This window comes from Cetorhinus maximus, chromosome 15, assembly GCF_964194155.1.
Source record: "Cetorhinus maximus chromosome 15, sCetMax3.hap1.1, whole genome shotgun sequence".
Lineage (NCBI taxonomy): Eukaryota > Metazoa > Chordata > Chondrichthyes > Lamniformes > Cetorhinidae > Cetorhinus > Cetorhinus maximus.
This window is the reverse complement of record NC_135893.1, coordinates 98519353-98537141: the sequence shown is the minus strand read 5'-3', so window position 1 is coordinate 98537141 and position 17789 is coordinate 98519353.

The window sequence follows — 17789 nt, the reverse complement described above, 5'->3', positions numbered from 1 at the left end:
AGTCCATGTGGTGTAGGTACACCCACAGTGCTGTTAGGGAGGGAGTTCCAGGATTTTGACCCAGCGACAGTGAAGGAACGGCGATATATTTCCAAGTCAGGATGGTGAGTGGCTTGGAGGGGAACTTCCAGGTGGTGGTGGTGTTCCCATGGGCAACATTTTCCCCCTGTTGGGGGGGGAAGTGCGGGAGCGGGCACGCTTCTGATTGGCACCCCCGATTGGGGGGCGTGCTGCTATTTTACGGGGCGGGCTAATTAAGGCCTGCCCAGCGTGAGGTGCGCCAGGAGGTGCTATGCACTCCTTGAGCAGGCGGCGGGTGAGGGGGGTGGGGTGTGTTCCCTAAGCCGGGAGTGGTCTCTTTTGCACATGCGCAAAGCGCTGCCTCAGGGAGATCGGCATCGATTTAAAACTTTGAATAAAGATTAGAAAAAAATTTCCCTGCTATGTCCCCTCATGTGACAGTGTCATGTGAGCTGGGGCGTGTCCATAACTTTTATTGTAAAATATTCTGCATTTTTAAAATCACTCACGAAACCTCATCCCGCCCGTGGATGAGGTTTCATGTTTTCTCACAAGCCCGCCAGGGCTCCCGGCCTGCCCGCCAACCTTAAGGTTGGACGGGCAGGTCCATTAATGAGTTCAATTGGTTTTTTAATGGCCTTAATAGGTCATTGACAGGTCGGCGGGCGTGCAGCTGACTTGGATGTGCACCCGCTGAACTGACAATCTAAATGACGCGTGGTGATGTCAGGAGTTCCACCCGACGTCACCCTGTGGCATTTTACGTGTCGGCAAGCGGGCCCCACCCCCCACTCGCCAACCGGAAGATGTTGGCCCATGTATCTGCTGCCCTTGTCTTTCGAGATGGTAGCGGTCGTGGGTTTGGAAGGTGCTGTTTAAGGAAACTTGGTGAGTTCCTGCAGTGCATCTTGTAGATGGTACACACTGCTGCTACTGTGCATCAGTGGTGGAGGGAGCGAATGTTTGTGGATGTGGTGCCAGTCAAGCGGGCTGCTTTGTCCTGGATGGTGTAAACCTTCTTGAGTGTTGTGGGAGCTGCAGTCATCCAGGCAATTGGAGAGTATTCCATCACACTCCTGACTTGTGCCTTGTAGATGGTGGACAGGCTTAGGGGAGTCAGGAGGTGAGTTACTCACTGCAGGATTCCTAGCCTCTGACCTGCTCTCATAGCCACAGTATTTATATGGCTCATCCAGTTCAGTTTCTGGTCAATGGTAACCCCCAAGGTGTTGACAGTCGGGATTTAGCGATGGTAATGCCATTGAACGTCAAGGGGCGATGGTTAGTTTCTCTCTTGTTAGAGATGGTCATTGCCTGATACTTGTGTGGCACGAATGTTACTTCCCACTGTCAACCCAAGCCTGGATATTGTCCAGGTCTTGCTGCATTTGGACATGGACTGCTTCAGTATCTGAGGAGTCACGAATGTGCTGAATATTGTGCAATCATCAGTGAACTTCTGACCTTATGATGAAAGGAAAGCCATTGATGAAGCAGCTGAAGATGGTTGGGCTGAGGATATTACCCTGAGGAACTCCTGCAGTGATGTCCTGGAACTGAGATGATTGACCTCCAACATGCACAACCATCTTCCTTTGTGCTAGGTCTGACTCCAACCAGTGGATCCCCCTGATTCCCATTGACGCCAGTTTTGCTAGGGCTCCTTGATGCCACACTCGGTCAAATGTTGCCTTGATGTCGAGGGCAGTCACTCTTACCTCGCCTCGGGAGTTCAGCTCTTTTGTCCATGTTTGAACCAAGGCTGTAATGAGGTCAGGATTTGAGTGGCCCTGGTGGAACCCAAACTGGGTGTCAGTGAGCAGGTTATTGCTAAGCATGTGCCGCTTGATAGCACTGTTGATGACCCTTTCCATTACTTTACTGATGATCAAGAGTAGGCTGATGGGGCAGTAATTGGCCGGGTTGGATTTGTCCTGCTTTTTGTGTACAGGACATACCTGGGCAATTTTCCACAAAACCAGTGTTGTAGTTGTACTGGAACAGCTTGGCTAGGGGTACAAGTCTTCAGTATTATTGCCGGTATATTGTCAGGGTCCATAGCCTTTGCACTATCCAGTGCCTTCAGCCATTTCTTGCTATCATGTGGAGTGAATCGAATTGGCTGAAGACTGGCATCTGTGATGCTGGTGACTTCTGGAGGAGGCCGAGATGGATCATTCTCTTGGCACTTCTAGCTGAAGATTGTTGCAAATGCTTCAGCCTTATCTTTTGCACAGATGTGCAGGGCTTAATGATGGGGATATTTGTGGAGCCTCCTCCTCCAGTGAGTTGTTTAATTGTCCACCATCATTCACGACTGGATGTGGCAGGACTGCAGTGCTTAGATCTGATCCGTTGGTTGTGGGATCGCTTAGCTCTGTCTATCACTTGCTGCTTATGCTGTTTGGCATGCAAGTAGTCCTGTGTTATAGCTTCACCAGGTTGACACCTCATTTTTAGGTATGCCTGGTGCTGCTCCTGGTATGCCCTCCTGCACTCTTCATTGAACCAGGGTTGATCCTGTGGCTTGGTGGTAATGATAGAGTGGAGGCTATGCCGGGCCATGAGGTTATAGATTGTGGTTTTTGAAAATTTATTCTTTCCTGGGACATGGGTGTCGCTGACAAGGCCAGCATTTACTGTCCATCCCTAATTGCCCCTGTACTGAGTGGCTTGCTACACTATTTCATTGGGCGTTAAGAGTCAACCACATCGCTGTGGGTCTGGAGTCACATGTAGGCCAGACCAGGTAAGGACGGCAGATTTCCTTTCCTGAAGGACATTAGTGAACCAGATGGGTTTTTACAACAATCAACAACGGTTTCATGGTCATCATTAGACATTTAATTCCAGATTTTTATTGACTGAACTCAAATTCCACCATCTGCCATGGATGGTGGGATTTGAACCCAGGTCCCCGGAACATTAACCTGGGTCTTCAGTTCTGTTGATGGGTCTACACCTTAATCTGAACGGAAGAAAGACTTTCATTTATATAGAGCTTTTCACAACCATCAGACATCTGAAGTACTTTTTGAAGTTTAGTCAATGTATTTAGTAATGTAGAAAAGCCAGCAGCCATTATGCACACAGCAAGCACCCACAAACAGTAATGTGATAAATCTGGTATTTTTTTGTGTGTGTGTGTGTGTGATGTTGATTGAGGGATAAATCTTGATCAGGACATCGGAGATAACTCCCCTGCTCTTCTTCAAGGTAGTGCCATGGGATCTTTTGCATCCATTCAAGCAGGCAGGTGGGGCTTCCGATTAACATCTCACCTGAAAGACAGCGCCTCCAACAATGCAGCCCTCCCACGGTACTGCACTGGGGTGTTAGCCTTGCTTTTTGTGCTCAAGCCCTGGGGTGGTTCTTGAACTCTGAGATTCTGAGGCAAAGTGTGTCACCAACTGAGCCACAGTTGACACTCTGTTTTCTAGCTGGATCTATATTTTCACTTTTCAATGCAGGCATTTCTCGTGGATATTTCCAGCATTTCCCATTTTTAATTAATTAATTTATTCATTCATTCAGTATCGTATAGTGCCACAGGAGAATACTGTTAGACAGGCTGAAACAGAATCTAAGGTAATGGCAAAGCTGCTAAGTGAGTATTTTGCATTAGGTTCCACTCTCATATTCCAAATGGAGAGTGCTCTGAAGACCAAGTCAATGCCAAGACGCATTGAAAATCCATGGGGCTCTGTGATGATTGACAGGTTGGGCAACCAATGGCAGGCGTCTGGGGGTGGGGGGGCAGTTGAAGGTGAGAGGTCATGTAATGACATCTCCAGGAATACATCCAGCCAGAGCTGGCACCCCTATTCTGTAGATCATTTAAAAGGCGTCATCAGCACCAATGGTGACAACTCCCTTGGAGACATCAAAGGGAGCAGTGGGGACAGGGATACGGGTCCAGGCCTGCTGTGCAATGCGATATGATGGGTGTTGACAGGAAGCTGGATGAAATTTCACACAGGTTTCTCCCCCCAGGTCCAGTTTATATTTGACAAAAAGGGAAAAGGTGAAAATCGGGACATCTGGACTATATTTAGAAAATTGTCAGGACGCCGGGACATTTAATGAAAAACCGGGATGTCTGGTCACCCTAATTAAAATAAGTAGTAATGTCATTTTGGATGGATTGGGAAAGCTGTCTCAGTGCAGCTACAACACTGACATCTACCCAGCTATGTGGAAAATTGCCCAGGTATGTCCTGTCCACAAAAAGCAGGACAAATCAAACCCGGCCAATTACTGCCACATCAGTCTACTCCTTAGCATCAGCAAAGGGATGGAAGGTGTCATCGGCAGTGCTATCCAGTGGCGCTTACTCAGCAATAACCTGCTGGCTGACGCTCAATTTGGGTTCCACCAGGGTCACTCAGCTCTTCACCTCGTTACAGCCTTTTGGTTAAAAAAATAGGAAAGCAGAATACTTTTTGAAAGGTGTAAAACTTGTAACTGTCGATGATCAAAGAGACTTGCAAATCGCTGGCATTAGTTGCCCATGCTTAGTTGCCCTTGAACCAAGTGGCTTACTAGGCCATTTCAGAGGACATCACTATGGAGTCACACGTAGGCCAGACCAGTTAAGGATGGCAGACTCCTTTTCCTAAAGGACATTAGACAACCAGATGGGTTTTTACAACAGTCGAAAGTAGTTGTCAGGGTCACCATAACCGAGACTAGCTTCATATTCCAGATTTATTAATTGAGCTCAAATTCCACCAGCTGACATGGTGGGATTTGAACCTATGTTCCCAGAGCATTAACCTGGTGTTATGACGACAGCCAATGTTAACTGCTGCACAAAACAAATCCCAGAGGGAAACTTGGCTTATGAGCCATATCTATTTTTTTGTATTCTGAAAACGAGAACAAGTCATACTGATTTCAGAAGCAAAAAGTCCAGAAACACTTCTGGGATTTTAAAGATTAAAAGTAAAAGTTTATTAAAAATAATAAAATAAAACTTAAGCACACAAGATTACAGTTGCACAATTAAGGTTAGTCTTACAGCACATTCACCCAAAAGCACTCTCTGCTTGGTCAGACCCACAAGTAAATACCTTCCAGGCAACAAAGATGCTTAACCATAAAAATCCAGTAATAGTACCCAAGGCAAGTGCTGTAGCTTTAATAAAGGCATACCACATGACCTGTAACTTTCTTCCAAACACCTGTGGAAATCCAAACTTCAGAATAAAACTGCTTTATGCAGCCCTAGACATTTCTGGCTTGTCTGGATGGCTGATTCAAACTGCATTCTCTCCCAGCTCAGAGCTGCAGCTATGGCTCCAGCTGCTACATCTCACCAACTTCAGCCCCAATTCAACAGCTCAAACAACTAATTCTCACAGCTCCAGCTCAACAGCTTAGCTCCAGCTCTAGCCACTGCAGCTCAGATAGCTCCCTTAAGCCCTCCATGGTAACTCAAAAATACCTTTTTCCCCCTTTCATCTCAGGTTCCATTGTTTTCACACCTCTTTGAAACTCAAATCCTTACAAATATAAGATCTTCCATGTCTCCATCTTCTCTTTGCTTTCAAGTCTATAAAATATAATATCCACACTTCTATTTACCTAAAGAGCACCTGCAAGATGCAAACATGTTCCTTGATACCTCTGACTTCCCTTTGATATTCAAACAAACTCAACTTATCTAAAAATACATATATTAGACCTAACCAATTCACTTGTACCTCAAACCTAACACCTCTAACCTTTTCACATTTTAAACCTCTCCAGACAACCTGCCTCCTATTAATCTCTGCCCAGCTTAATTAAATCACACACACACACACACACACACTAGCACAATATTCCCCAAAATATATCTAAAAACATCAATTTTGCACACTGACCTCTGGATTACTAGTCCAGTGACATTACCACAATGCCACCAACCAACCCCCCCACCTCTTAGGGACCTAATGACCTTGTTAGGTTGTTGCTCCCAAATGGGCTGAAATTGGGCAAAGCATTCACTGCACACCAGTTTACTTTAGATCCACTGTGATCTAATTCTTAAAGGAACCGTTGGAGGTTGCTGATGAAAAGGTAAGTTTTTTTTCACCTAGCTTAGTGGAGCCGGGAGAAGCAGAAATGATCTACCCAAATCCACAACCATCCTGTGATTGTTGCTGTGACTAGCTTGTCTATTTCCAGAGCTAACGTTTCAGGTCCAGTTCTGATGAAAGGTCACAGGCCTGAAACATTAACTCTCTCTCTCTCTCTCTCTCTCCCTCCACTGGTGCTGCCTGGCCTGCTGGGGGATTTCCAGCATTTTCTGTTTTTATTTCATATTTTCAGCATCTACAGTGTGATTTCCCCCAATGTCGACGTTAGACTGACTGGCCTGTACATCGCCAGATTGAGCGCTCTCCCCATGTTTGTACTGTAGCATTTACAGTCTTCCAGTCACCTTAAACGCCCATGCAGGAGGATTGGAAAATTGTGACCAAGGTCTCCCCAGTCTCCACCCTAACTTTCTCAGCAAACAAAAATGCTTCCTATCTGGATCAGTTGACCTTTCAACTTTTGGCACTGCCAACGTTTGGGTATCTTTCCTTTATCTATGTTTATCTTATCTTGTTTCTAAGGCAGCTCCTCCTTTACTGTGGATGTTTTGCTGCGATTGATATCATGAATGATTTTGTTGCCCAACTTCTCCACCTAACCTCACCCTTTGCATCCTGGGATAATGTCTGGTGAACATCCCTCTGAGGTCAATATATCTTCCTTGAGGTGCGGTGCCCTAAAAACAAACACGGTATGCCAGATGAGATCTAACCCAGCCTTTGCAGAATTGAAGCATCATTTCCTCACTTTTGTGTTACAACCTCCTTGAGATAAAGGCCGACATTCCATTGGCCTTTTTGATTGCTCTTTGCACCTTGCCCAGAAGCTTTAAGTGGTTTGTGTACATGGACACCTAAATCATTTTGCTCCTCCACATTCTGTTTTCCAATAGTGTTCGAACTTCACCTGTATCACCCTGCGAGGGAATGGAGTTCAGAACGAAATGGCAGGAAAGGGCTAAAGTCCAAAACAAAAACAGAAACAGAAATACCTGGAAAAACTCAGCAGGTCTGGCAGCATCGGCGGAGAAGAGCACAGTTGACGTTTCGAGTCCTCATGACCCTTGGAGGGTCATTTGTTTTTGTTTTGGATTTCCAGCATCCGCAGTTTTTTGCTTTTAAGAGCTAAAGTCCAGTTGCTTTAATTAGCAATTATCTCAGAGACCAAATCAGCTTTCCAAGCAACTTATTTCTCTTTTTCAGTGGAATTAAAGGGGAAATATCTCATCCCTGAGGCAGTTGGCAACGAATGATTTCATCGCCATTCAACCAACGCCAAAAACAGTTTAACTGAAAGCATCAGCAAAATCAGCAAAATCATTAACAATGTCAGTCACGGTAAAACTTCCGAAATTCTCCACTTCACATGTCCCACACGCCAAACCTTGAAGGCAATAAGCTTGGCTGAGAATTCCAGAGGAGTATTTTCCCAGAAGAAATGGATTAGATTTTACCAACTTAACTTCCTCAATTAAACTTGACCAAGGCTTATACAGAGAAATATGTCCTGTGGTAAAGCCTTTGTTCAACCACAGGATATAATGAGTGGGAAACAAAGTGTTTCATCTAAGTTCTGAGAACCTAACAAAACAAAAAAAATTGGTTTTCCTGATGACTGTTTTGTCTTTTCATTTCCTCAGGGCACTGGCATTTTGGTAAGACAGGCACCAGCAGTGCCTTGATTCCCCAACCAAGTGACTATTCTTCAGGTGTAAGCTAAGTTGTAGTGTATAAATCTTTCATCTAGGTATGGTGCATTTGGCCCTTTCACGGCCGATATACAACACTGCTGATGTGCTCGGGAAAAATATTCACTGCCAAAACAATAAAACATCCCAAAGTGCTTCACAAGAGTGAGCAGGGTGGATGTGGAGAGGATGCTTCCTCTTATGGGGGAAATCTAGAACTAGGGGTCACTGTTTAAGAATAAGGGGCACCCATTTAAGACTGCAGTAATTATAGTTTTGATTAACCTAGGGCTGGAATTTTGAGAATAATCCTGTGTTGTAAGAGCACATGATCCTGTGTAAACCAATGAGTTAGCAGCATGGGGAACTTCTAGGAGAGAGTTCTTCTTTAGTTATAGTTTGATGCACACATGTGGCTGCTGCTGCTGCCTTGCAAATAAAGTTCAATGTTTCCACCAAGAAAAGTTGCCTGGGAAATCAACTCTACAACAACCTGGTGACGAGGACAAATTAGATCTGGTCCTGTCCCTCGCCCAGTATCTAAGATAATTAAAAAGAAAGGAAGATATACTCATCCGAGATGCCACAGCTTGGCAGAATCGATCCCTTTCAGCCAGTCACGGACGACTGGTCTCAATATATAGAACACCTTGTGCTCCACTTTCAAGCCAACAAAAGCACGAGGGAGGAAAAGAGGAGAGCGATTCTCCTGAGTAATTGTGGGACCAAAAGCTACAGTTTAATTTGAAGTTTGATGGTCCCCAGTGCCCCTGGTTCAAAGACCTTCAGTGAATTAGTGGACCTTGTTACAGCAACATTTTCAATCCAAGCCCTTCGTCAAAATGCAGGGGTTCAGGTTCAATTCACGGAATAGAGCCCCAGGGGGAAACCATTGCTACCTACGTGGCGAAACTAAAACAACTCACGGAATATTGTGCTTTTGGTGAAACCCTGAATGACATGCTCAGGGGTCGTTTGGTCTGTGGCGTGCAGGGAGGTTGCTATTTCAGTGAAGATTGCTGGTTGAAGTGGATCTTGATTTTAAGAAAGCGTTAGAAATAGCGCTTGCGATGGAAAGCGCTGTAAGGGATGCACAAGCGATTCAAGGTGCACAAAATGGCGCCATTTTCCTAGTTGGGCGGGAAAGGTCAGCTGAAAGTGGTGCAAAAAGCCGGGACTCCGCTGCAAAGCGGGAAACAGCCCCCACTAACCAAAAATTTAGAGGAAATAGCTTAGCAGCAAATTCGAAAACTAATTTTTATCAACGAGGAAACAAAAATATTCTTAATAATTGGCAATTTAAAAAAGCAGAGTGTTATTTTAGTCACTAAAGTGGGCACATATTGAAACATTGCAAAATGAGATTTAAACAGGCTCCAGGCAACAAACGAAGTCTGATGAAGTCTATAGTGTGGAAGAGCCAGAAACAACCAATTCTGACATTTATTCCTTATTCAACATGAAAGTTGGGAAGACAGAGCCAATTACTGTCCCGTTGCAAGTGAATGGTAAACCCTTAAAAATGGAAGTAGACACTGGTGCTTCTACCACTGTAGTAGGAGAACACACTTTCAGATATTTAAATAAAGGTGATCAACAATTAAATTTGGAACAAACTTCTGCCAAGTTGAAAACGTACACAGGCGAAGAAATAAGGTAAAAGGCAACTGGAACTGAATGTTGCCTCCCCAGAATTTGTGACCATAAACACCCACAAAGGGTTATATCAATATGCACGCCTGCCCTTCGGTGTTTCCTCAGCCTGGGCCATTTTACAGAGGACAATGGAGAGCTTGCTACCGGGACCACCTCAAGTTGTGATCTATCTGGACGATTTACTGATAACTGGATTCACGGAAACAGAACACTTGGCTAATCTAGAGAAAGTCCTGAACCGATTTTTAGAAGCAGGAGTGTGCCTAAAGAAGGAAAAATGCACTTTTCAAGCAAATGAAGTTATTTATTCGGGCCACCAGATAGATGCCCAAGGGTTATGCCCTGCTGAAGAGAAGGTTAAAGCAGTCAGAGAGGCACCTGCACCTAAGAGCTTCTCTGAACTTAAGTCATTTTTAGAGATGATAAATTATTAAGGCCGATTTCCACCAGATTTATCAGCGGTTCTGGGCCCTCTATATTCACTGCTAAAGATAAACCAGCGTTGGGTTTAGGAGTCACCCCAAGAAGAGGCCTTGATGAAAGTAAACCAGCTCTTGCACTCTTCATATTGGTTAGTGCACTACGACCTGACAAAGGAATTGGTGCTATCCTCCCCCGATGGGGTGGGAGTGATACTATCTCACAAGATGGACGATGGTACAGAGAGGCCAATAGGCTATGCATCCAGGACACTTACCACAGCTGAGAAAGGATATTCTCAGATCGAAAAGGAAGATCTGTTGATTATTTTTGATGTAAAACAAATTCCACCAATACGTGCACGGGTAACACTTCACGATAGCATCAGACCACAAACCCCTTTTGCGCCTGTTTAGCGAGGAAAAGGCTATCCTTCCCATAGCTTCTGCACAAATTCAAAGATGGACCCTAATTTCAGTGGCATATGAATACACCTTTGTGCATAGACCAGGGATTCATATCACAAATGCCGATGCCCTGAGTCACCTTCCTTTGCAAGAGAACAATGACCATGACCCAATTCCCCAAGAGCTTGGATTAGTGATGAATTTCCTGGATTCCTCACCAGTCTGTGCCAGGCAGATAAGAAACTGGACGAATCATGATCCAGTCCTGTCTCGAGTGAGAGATCAATTGTTACATGGATGGTCCCAGGAACCAGCCTCTGATGAATTGAAGCCATTTTTCAACCAAAGACAGAAATTTAGCAGTCAAGACGGCATTCTATTATGGGGTGCACGAGTAGTAGTTCCTTCACAAGGAAGGGAACGGCTCTTAGTGGAGTTACACAGTACCCGTCTGGGAATCTCGAGAATGAAGACGATAGCGCGAAGGTATCTTTGGTGGCTGGGAATGAACGGTGATATCGAGAAGGCGGTTAAACACTGTGTGCAATGCCAACAGCTACAAAAGTCACTGGTGGCAGCCCCATTACACCTATGGGTGTGGCCTGGTAGACCCTGGGTGAGAATGCACATAGATTACATCGATCCTTTCCTTGGAACCATGTTTCTACTGATTATAGATGTTCGTTCCAAGTGGTTAGACGTTTATGAGGTTCAGTCGCCAACGTCAGGCGTTACTATAGAAAAACTATGTCAAAGCTTTTCTATCCACGGATTGCCCAGAAGTAATCATCTCAGATAATGGTACTGAATACTAGTGCTGAGTTTCAACGATTTGTCAGCATCAATGGTATCAACCACATGAAGCCTGCACCATACCATCCGCCATCTAATGGACTGGCAGAAAGAGCAGGACACACTTTTAAGGCAGGAATGAAAAAGTTAGCAGCTGAATCGTTGGAAACTAGACTTGTTCATTTTCTATTTCACTACAGAACAACCCCCCCCCCCCCACACAATGACAGGAGCAACACCTGCAGAATTACTGATGAGGTTCTATCTTCGAACAAGACTAAGCCTGATACTTCCCAATTTGGAGGGGAAGGTGGAGAAAAGTCAAGGGAACCAAAAAACGACTCATGATTTGCAAAGTCATGAGCGACAATTTACTATTGGAGAAGCAGTTTATGTAAGGAATTTCGGTGGAGGACTGAAGTGGTTACCTGGTAAAGTAAGCTCTGTGACCGGACCATTGTTATACCACGTGGAAGTGGAGGGGCGGATCACCTGTAAGCATGTGGATCATTTAAGAAGAAGGCAGATACCCCAACAAAATAATGTTCCACCTGTAACCATTGCTGAATCTGTAGTCCCTGTTGAAGTTGCTCAACCGAGGATAGACATGCCCGATGTCTCTGTCGGAGTGGACAACACTGAACTGCCTGTGCCTAATGAGGTACCTGATGTTAATGCGGGTTCCAGAGAATGTGGTTTCTGCAAATGAATCTGAAGTCATGGAGCTACGATGTTCCACACGGATCAGGAAACCACCTGAAAGACTGAACTTGTAATTACATGACCTGTGTAAATATTGTAATGTCATGAGATAAACTCCTTGTAAATACAAAATGTACAGAAAATTTAAAGGGGGAGGAATATAGTCATTATAGTTTTGATAAACGTAAGACTGTAGCTTTAAGAATAATCCTGTGTTGTAAGATCACATGATCTGTGTAAACCAATGAGTTAGCAGCGTGGGTAACCTCCAGGAGAGGGCTCTTCTTTCATTATAGAGTTTGATGCACATATGTAGCTGCTGCTGCAGTCTTGTAAATAAAGTTCAATGTTTCCACCAAGAAAAGTTGCCTGAAAAATCAAGCCTATAACAAAGACAGAGATGAGGAGGAACTTATTTCTCTCAGAGGGTAACGAGTCCTTGGAACTCACTTCCTCAAAAGGCAATGGAAGCAGAATCTTTGAACATTTTTAAGGCAGAGCTAGATTCTTGATAAACATATGGGTAAAAGGTTATTGGGGGTAAGCGGGAGGTTACAATCAGATAAGCCATGATCTTATTGAATGGCAGAGCAGGCTTGAGGAGCCAAGTGACCTACTCCTGCTCCTAATTTGTATGCTCGTAGAATTTGATACTGAGCTACTGTAGGGGCTCCCCTTTTCCCTCAGAGAACCTCCCCACATTCAAGTTCGTGACACTAATGTATGGCTTGAACAGAATGACCAGCGAGACATGTTTCTTCTGATAATTCACAATTGCTTTATTGAATCACCCACAACCTCACAGTACAAAACCCAAAATTTAAAACAGCCTATTCCCAGTACCCGACACAAAGTCACCATGACTTGATTAAACTTAAAAAAACACAGGCAGAACACCGTGTCCTGTCCTGAAACCTTAAGAACAAAACCCTCAGACCAATATCACCAAGGTTTGGCTGAAACAAGTTACAAGGTACCAGCAAGGAACACCAAGTTTTCACCCCAAACCTTCACAAAACCCTCAGACCAATATCACCACGATGTGGCTGAAACTTACAATCCCCAATACAGCTGGTCCATCCGGTGTTGACTGTAGGCCTGAGTCACGGTGACCAAACTCGATCCTTCTTCCAACTGCAGCACAAAACCTTCAGGCCAGTATCACCACGATGTGGCTGAAACTTACAATCCCCTAACACCGCTGGTCCGTCCGGTGTTGACTGTAGGCCTGGAAACTCTTTCGAGTTACCAACGGTCACAGATTGCAACTCTTTTCGAGTACAATCACAGTTCTTGGTTTCTAGGAGTGGGACATGAACCCACAACCCTCTGATTCAAAGGCGAGGGTGCTATGTACTGAGCCACAGCTGACAGGTGTATCCAGATGAATATTATCAATTTTCATTGAATGAGCAATTGTTCTGTTGTTTGAGCTGGCACAGTAACAGCACAGTAATAGCACCTGGCTCCAAAGTTAATGAGAGTTTGAATGATCCCCTTCCAGTGCTAATTGCCTGTGGTGGTTGAATAATTCCTTGAGTTTACTGCATCGATGATATGTCCTTTGTGCCATTTTATTGGGTAATCAGACTTCTTATTTGCGTTAGCTCAATGTCCTAACCATTTTGATAAATGTTCGAATTAACCACTTGCTGCCCAGCCCTGCAGCTTATCTTCTTGAAATTTATAGTTTCAATCATGAATTCGAAACATGCCCGTGGATTTGAAATTATGTTCCATAAATTTCCCGGTTGGAGGGGATTGCAATCCTGCGCTACGTAAGGCAATACGAGGGCAGATGGCCAAAAGCTTGGTCAAAGAGGTAAGTTTTGAGGAAGAAAGAGAAGTGGAGAGAATTCCAGAGCTTAGGGCCCAGGCGTCTGAAGGCATGATGGAGAAATTAAAACCAGTGATGCTCAAAAGATCAGATTTAGATGAGTGCAGCAATCTCAGAGGAAATTGTAGCGATAAGAGGGAAGAGGTATATGGGTAAATTTATGGGTTTATTAGATCCAGCTCATCAAAATCACCAGTCATGATTATATTGTAGCTGACTAAAAGATCATTGATTAGGAAAGGTTAAAGTCTTTCAGCAGAAGGTAACTCACTAGCTAAGGCTCTCATGCAGGCCAGATCCATTTTTCCACAATGGGATACATTGAATAATAAAACCAGTCTGAGGTTGTTCCATTATCACTGAAGGACACTGAAATAAGAAAATGGGAAATATTAGCACTATAATGCGTGTATAATCAGGTGGGTCATCCAATTAGTGTTTGCACTGGCATGAGATGAATGTGATTGGTCAGCATTCATTAATGTAGGTGTTTGCATGCCTTCTCATTACCTTTGCTATTAGATCTTAATGAACTGAGATTGACTACTTATACATTTAGATTTCCAAACAACAAAAGCAAACTGAGCTAGCTGACTCTCCGCCCAGAGACTTGGCAAGAATACAATTAGAATTCTAATCTGAGCTTTCTGAGTAAATTGTCAAACGACAATAATCCAACTGATTAGAATGTTGATTATATGGTGAGGTTTGTTTGAGTTACAAGCTGGTGAATTCCATGCTAAAATTGTGCAGAGTTTGGGTCAGATCCCATCTTAAACGCCTTGTTCAGCTTTGGACACCAGTCCACAAATGAGATCCAGAGAAAAGCCACATGTTTTTACACATTCTGCCGCAACTCGCTGAAGTGCTTTTGACAGCACCCCTGAACACCCTTCCACCATCTAGAGGGACTAGAACAGCAGATGCATGGGAACGCCGCTGCCTGCGGGTTCCCCTCCAAGTCGCACACCATCCTGACTTGGGAGCTATATCGCCTTTCCTTCACTGTCGCTGGGTCGATACCCTGCCCCAGGTCCTGCCCCCCAATGGCACTGTGGGTGCACCTGCACCCAGATGGACTGCAGCGGTTCAAGAAGGCAGCTCACCGCCGCCTTCTCAAGGGCAATTAGGGATGGACAATCAATGCTGATCTTAATGCCCCCATCCCATCAATGATTTTTTTAAAAAATTCACTGTTTTTATCATGTCTGCGTGTGCCACATTGCTCTCAGGTCAGCCTGGTTGGCTGATCTCTGACATCAAAGGTTTGAGTTGTGAAGATGCCTGGAAAATCTGAACTCTTTCCATCTTGAAAGGTGATAATTAAGAGAGGATCTTTAAGCAAGTTAAACAGAATAGATTAGTAAATCAAGGAACCACTTCAATATACATCGGAGGAGGTACATGCAGATTCACCGGGAAGATAACAGACTTATAAAGGTTAATTTATGAAAGAAGGTTACATAGATTAGAGTTGTAATACCTTGAATGTAGATTAAGGGGTGGTCTAGTTGAGGTTTAATCAAAAGGCCCATCATTGTAGATAGAAAGGAACTATTTTCTCTGAAGGAGGAGTTCCAAACAAGCGACATAACCTTAAAATTAGATCCAGGCCATTCAGGGGAGATGTCAGGAAGCACTTTTTCACACAAAGGGTCATGGAAATCTGCAACTCTGTCTCCCAAAATGCTGTCAAGGCTGGGGGGGGCGGGGGTCAATGGAGCATTCCAAAACTGAAATTGATAGATTTTTGTTGGGCAAGTGTTAAGGAACTAAGGTGGGTAGTTGGAGTTAAGATACAGATCAGCTATGATCTAATTTAGTGGTGGAAAATGCTCAAGGGGTTGAATGGTTTACTCCTGGATTCAGCAATGGAGTACAGGGTAAAGCAGGTGAAATAAAAGATTAACACAGAAATCGGAAAGAGCTCCTTTATATCAAGAGTGACCACAATGACCTTCCAGGTCAGGTGGGAAACCTTAGATTCCTTCAAGAATCAGCTAGAAAGCATGACAGAAAGAATATAATATTTTTAATACTGAACATTGAGCTAAGATGGATTCCTGCCTCTGTATATATCATGATCTTGAGAATATGGATATTTTAATTCTATACTCAGATGACAAACAGGGACACGTAACAAATGAGTTGTTTGATTTAAAGGCGTAGACGATATCTGAAACTGCAAAGACGTTTTTATGTTTTTGCAATTGTCCTGTGAAGCCAAAGAGGAAAAATGCTTTGAAATCACCTGAGAATCACCCATTGTTTTTGCATGAGTTTCTGTAAGATTCACTGTGAAATTCATGTAAATTGTTTAATTTCACTTTTGTCCTTTTAATTTGTCTGTAGCCAGTCCTGTGGCAGTCATGAATGGCCGGTCAGTTACTCTGCCAATGTGTTGTGGGCTGCATATGGTGACACCGCTTTCCCCAGCCAGGCTGGAAATGATAGAGTAACCCCCCGCCCACCAATTTCACCCAGACACCACACTGCTGTAAGTGACTGCTGGAGAACTAACTGTGATCCTATTAGGAAATGTTACTGTGGTTTTGGATATGAGTTCTGTCTGCTGTAGTTCATGGACTGTTTTCAAATAAACTCTATTTTCTGAGTAAACAAACATAACTTCTTGTAGAATAGACTCTATTTGCCAAAAGTCCTGCCCCAACTCCAACTCAGTAACAGATACTGTGTAACCCACTGACTGATACTGTGTAACCCACTGACTGATACAGTGTAACCCACTGACTGATACAGTGTAACCCATTGAGTGATACAGTGTAACCCACTGAGTGATACAGTGTGACCCACTGACTGATGCAGTGTAACCCACTGACTGATACAGTGTAACCCACTGAGTGACACAGTGTAACCCACTGAGTGATACAGTGTAACCCATTGAGTGATACAGTGTAACCCACTGACTGATGCAGTATAACCCACTGACTGATACAGTGTAACCCATTGAGTGATGCTGTATAACCCACTGAATGATACTGTGTAACCCACTGAGTGATACAGTGTAACCCATTGAGTGATACAGTGTAACCCACTGACTGATACAGTGTAACCCATTGAGTGATACAGTGTAACCCACTGACTGATGCAGTGTAACCCACTGACTGATGCAGTGTAACCCACTGACTAATACAGTGTAACCCACTGACTGATGCAGTGATTGAGTGATACTGTATAACCCACTGAGTGATAGAGTGTAACCCATTGAGTGATACTGTATAACCCACTGAGTGATACTGTGTAACCCACTGAGTGATAGTGTAACCCATTGAGTGATACAGTGTAACCCACTGAGTGATACAGTGTAACCCACTGAGTGATACAGTGTAACCCACTGAGTGATACAGTGTAACCCATTGAGTGATACTGTATAACCCACTGAGTGATACTCTATAACCCACTGAGTGATACAGTGTAACCCACTGAGTGATACAGTGTAACCCATTGAGTGATACAGTGTAACCCATTGAGTGATACAGTGTAACCCACTGAGTGATACAGTGTAACCCACTGAGTGATACAGTGTAACCCACTGAGTGATACAGTGTAACCTGCTGACTGATACTGATGCTGGTGTCAATAGGCTATTTGAATCCGGGGGGATGAGGGTCACAGCGGTGGGGGCGTGTCAGGGCAACCTTTGATGAGGCAAATCAGACATCTTGGGGGTATTTTGGAAATTGATGTGGAGGGGGTTGGTGTTGGCTGGTGTTGAGGGGAACCAGTTAGAATGTGAGCTTGGTGGGATGGGGCTGCTCCTGACCCACAAGCCGTGCAATAAAGACACTTACTTCATGGATTCAGCCCTTTTTGCCTCCTTTCATTAGCTGGGTTTCCCAAGGCCCAGGAATCCCAGCTAGCATGTGTTAAAAATAAAAAACTGAGTTGAAGTTGGGGGACTGAGGGGGGACACACAACCCCCTAATAAAATTTGAGTTAGTGACCTATCACCTGAGAGTGGATTGGTTAAAGCTCAAATGTGGCAGGTTGGAAATCAGGCTTCCTGGTTTTTTTTCTTTTTCACCCCTCCCCTCCCCAACCTACCCCACCCCCACCCCTCTATCCACCCTGAGGGGTTAAAATGATGGTGTTTGGATGGTACGTCAGCATGGAAATTGCACCTGAGAGTCATATGGACTTGAAACGTTAACTCTGTTTCTCT